This window comes from Pteropus vampyrus, unplaced genomic scaffold, assembly GCF_000151845.1.
Source record: "Pteropus vampyrus isolate Shadow unplaced genomic scaffold, Pvam_2.0 Scaffold13, whole genome shotgun sequence".
NCBI lineage: Eukaryota > Metazoa > Chordata > Mammalia > Chiroptera > Pteropodidae > Pteropus > Pteropus vampyrus.
Window position 1 is genome coordinate 7,145,256 of NW_011888794.1, and position 4,467 is coordinate 7,149,722.

At 32.5% G+C, this 4,467-nt stretch overlaps 1 pseudogene; it reads right to left on the reverse strand.

The window, feature by feature from the left end:
• Window positions 1-365: 365 nt before the first annotated feature.
• LOC111733352 lies at window positions 366-483 on the reverse strand (annotated as a pseudogene).
• Window positions 484-4,467: the final 3,984 nt, after the last annotated feature.

The window sequence follows — 4,467 nt, forward strand, 5'->3', positions numbered from 1 at the left end:
TTCTACTTTCTTTTTATTTTGTTTTTCCTTTTCAGTCTTTTAAACTGATGGCTTAATTCATTTATTTTCATTTCCTCTTTTCTAAGTAACAAATATTTAAGGCTATGACTTTTTTTTGAACACTGTTATATAGTGTTTTCATTTTCATTATATCTTAAAAACTCAACAATTTCAGTTTATGGCTCTTCATTGACCCATAATCCAGGTTGTTTAAGAATTTTTAAATTATCAAATGATAATTTTTATTTTATTTTTATGATTTGTTTCTAGTTTTATTTTATTATAAACAAATATATTGGTTGAGGATTACTCTGTGGTCTAATTACAATCAATTTTTGTGACTGCTCCATGGGTATTTTGTTTTTAAACTACAGCACCTGGTCTTCCTAGGTGGTCTCCCTTCCAAGCACTAACCAGGCCCGACCCTACTTAGCTTCCGAGATCAGACGAGATCAGCATGTTCAGAGTAGCATGGCCATAGACCTCCGTGGGAATTTGACAATACAGTGTATTTTATGTTTTCAGGAACACAGTTTAACATGCAGGAATTGAGTTTTAAAATAATGTTGTTTAGGTCTTTTGAGACCTTAGCCTCCTACGTTCCTGTAATTTTGGTCATTTCTCCTAGTAATTCCTATCATCTGTGCTTTATGAATGTTGCTGATATTTTGGTTGATGCACAGATTTTCATAACTTTCATATTTTCCCTGTCAAATGTCCCCTTTGACATTATAAAGGACATTTTTTAAGTAATGCCTTTTATCTTGAATTCCAATTTATCTGATATTGACCTCTCAAGACCTACTTTAATTTCAACTCTTCCAAAAGTTTTAGATGTGTCTTCTGCATACAGAACAAAATTAAGTATTGCTTTGGTCTCTAATCTGAAAATATTTTTTCTTTTAGTAGGTGTTAAACTCATTTACATTTATCGATAAGATGGTATTTTCGGCCCTGGTTCTGTTATATTGTTTTATGTTATGTTATCTGATGACAGTGTTTTTAAAAGTCTTTTCAATATAATTGGTTTGCTTTTATGTGTATGTAGTTTTTGATATTTAAGAAGGCCTATATTTTTATTTTTTTATGTACCTTTTTTTCTTTAGACACTGTTAGCTCCCTACAGGGAGCAATGAAAATATTAGAATATTCTCTCCTTGTTTCCTTTTGTCATTCTGTGCCCCATTATGAGTAAATAAAATTATATTTTTTAGTGTTTGTTAAATTTTCTTTTACTTCCAGTATTTGACTCTTGACTTTAAATAACATTCTTGAATTCTAAATGTTGTAGATAGCCCAATCTCCTTCCTTCTTTCTCCCTTTGACTCTTCTAAATTAGTTAGCTACTTCATTTTATAATTGTGAAGACATACAAGTTTTATTTCTGTCATCCTATCTCCTTACTTTTTCAGTTTTAGTTCTATAATTAAAAATACTTAAGTCTCACGACAAATTCTTTTGCTATTGCTTCTCTAGTTATTCTTGCTTGAAGTTTATCCTCCAATAATTTCCTCGATAGGAGCTCGTGGACATTCTTATTCCTTGAAATCTTAGGTGCTCAAAATATTTTCCAAAGCCTTGAAAGACAATTTTGATGGATGTAAAATTGTTAGTTTAATAACTTTTACTTGGATATGCCTTGGAATTGACCATTTTAGGTCAATTTTCTATGAACATGTATACTCTTTCAATAACCTTAGAAAATTTTTGTGTTATTTTCCACTGATCTGGTCTTCTTTAAGAATTCCAATTATGCATACATTCACTCTTCTTCGCCTGATTTCTCTGTTGTTTTTTAATTATTTTTATTTTATTTGTATACCTTAAATTAAAAAAAAAAACATTTCCAATTTCTATTTCCTCTGTCACTCATAGCCTCATGAATTTTCCATAGTATCTATTATCCTTTGTTCTCTTACAGTTCACTTTTATTTCTGTAATGGCTTTATCTTTTTTCTTCTACTTTTTTTTTTGAGTTCTGCCACCTCGTATTTCATTTATTTATGTTATTTCAGAATACTCATATACATTGCTTCTTTGCGGTTTCTTATCACATGAATAATTGTTTCTTCTATCATTTTAAAAACATTAATTATGAAGTACTTAGTACCAGATATTAACTATTCCTTGGCATCATTTTTTGGAGAGTGTTCGGATTTTGATTGATGCTGCTACTCACTTTTATCTTTATATTGCAGTATCTTTTTGTCAATGCTGTGTCAGTTTCTTTTTCTGATCAGTGATTTTTCTGTACGGGCTATTTGCAGTTATTTCTTTTAATAGCATTGCTATTAAAATCAGTGCAACTATGTTGTCAAGGATAACATGTCTATTTAACACTGTGCAATTAACAAAACACTTTGGACACATGCTCTTATTTTTATTTTCATCCTATCAATACTCTGTGAACTAGCTAGGGTAATTATTATACCCAGTTTTGAGATAGAGAGATTTGGGATCAAACAGATCATAAAACTTTTCTGAGTAGTAGTAGGTGATTAGAACCTGGTTTTCAAGTCTAGACTTGACTACCAAATATATCAAATCTAATCCCTTTCTCTGCATAGATATTTTTCCTTTAGGTGCTTTAGTCCATCTCAGATTTGACAATGAAACGCAAGTTTTGTTATTGTTGCGAAATGACTAGAGAAAAGAATATATTTATTGTTCTTTTCCTTCTTATATGAACTTTAGAAAATATAGCATCTATTCCCTGTTCAATGAGTAATTAGCTGGTTATTTAACTTCAAAGGTCTCGGTTTCTTTACCTTTATAGTGCCTAGGCTTAAACCCAAATATCTAAAATTAATATTTAAAGAGACTAGCTGTCGGTGTCTACTGATCTGAAACAAAACCATGACATCTTGAATCAAACACAAAATTGAATCACAAGATGACGCTTTCACAACCGTACCTTTCAGCAGGAGACGTAAATACAGAATTTCCTTATGAGAGGATGCAGCACGGGAAAGACAACGAGACATTCTACAGACCTGCTGATGTGTCATTGTCAGCCTGATTCTCTCTGCACAGCAGTTCAGTTTTACCCAGCATCTCAACGTAAGTCACACTGAAAACTAACGTCTGAGATAATTCCATGGGACAAAGAATTAAAAAGGCTCTTCTTCCTCCCTTTTTTCTGTATTTTGTTCTCATCTCAGTGTCTCTCCCCTCATTTCCTTTCTTTGATGAAACATTGACTACTGTTGTGTTTTGTTGTCTCAACACAGTTTGTGCCTCCCACATGCCAAAACAGTGTTAAGTCCTGAAATTAGTGCTTGAGAAATAACTCTTATTGAAAGTTATAAAATTTTGATCTATTGTGATGGAAAAAAGCTATGGAAATTTAATCAATAAAGTAGGGAGGCTGTCACACTACAGCTTATCATTATCTCCAATCTGGAAATGTAACAACAAACATACTTTTTGGTTTGCAGTTTTTATTTATTACATATCATTTTCTCCTTCAGCCAGATTTGTGGCTTATAAAAATAACCAAATATTTGCTTACAAATTGTTATAATGAATATCTGTAGCCTACTGCAGTAAGATTCATGGACATGATAACCTTGAAAGCATTTGTTTGCATTTGGAGTGCAGGGGAATAATTTAAATTTAAAATTTTTGCATAAATTATTTATATGTTGTGTCCAAGATGCAGTGCAATTACGATAACATTTTTTAGAAGTAAGGCAGAAGTTTAAAATTTATAAATACCGCTTTACATTTTGGCGGCACTAGATTTAGTTTTCTAGAAAGCTATATTTTTTGTTGTTTGAATAGCAGTTAGCTGTTTTCACGCTCTCTAACAGATGGAACCAAAGCATTGTGAACATTTTTATTAAAACAGCAAATGAAGCTATGAAAGGAGCGTCACATTGCCAAGTATTCATCTTGCAAATTAAATTCTACAACTTAGCAGGTGGTTTAAGTTCCCTTTAGAAATTTAAAATCAGCTTATTTCATTTCTCTGTGGTTTAACAGAGACACAGGTTCACTGCTGCATTCACTTACACAGAATCTGTTTGCATGTTTCTTAGAATTGACAGTTGGGAAAATATTTGCCAACTCTCACTCAGAACGGCTCATGATTGCCACATTCAGATGGCTGAGTCTTCAATTTCCTTCACTATTAAAGTCTACTATTTTTTCCTGGAACCTATTTGCAAGGCCCTAATGGATCCAAAAAGATTTAAGCTCACATTTGATATGTTTTTTGATCGTTTTCATATACATTATCGCTTAGTGTGCTGGCACGATACTACCCAATACAGAAAACTCTAATATTAGATGATAATTGCTATAGACTGAAAGTTTGTGTTTCCCCCAAATTCGTATGTTGAATCCCAGTGCCCAGTGTGGTAGTATTTGGAGGTGGGCCTTTGGGAGGTGATTCTGTCATGAATGGGATTAGTGCCCTTATTCAAGGGATGCCAGAGAGCATTTTCTCCACTTCTGCCACGTGAC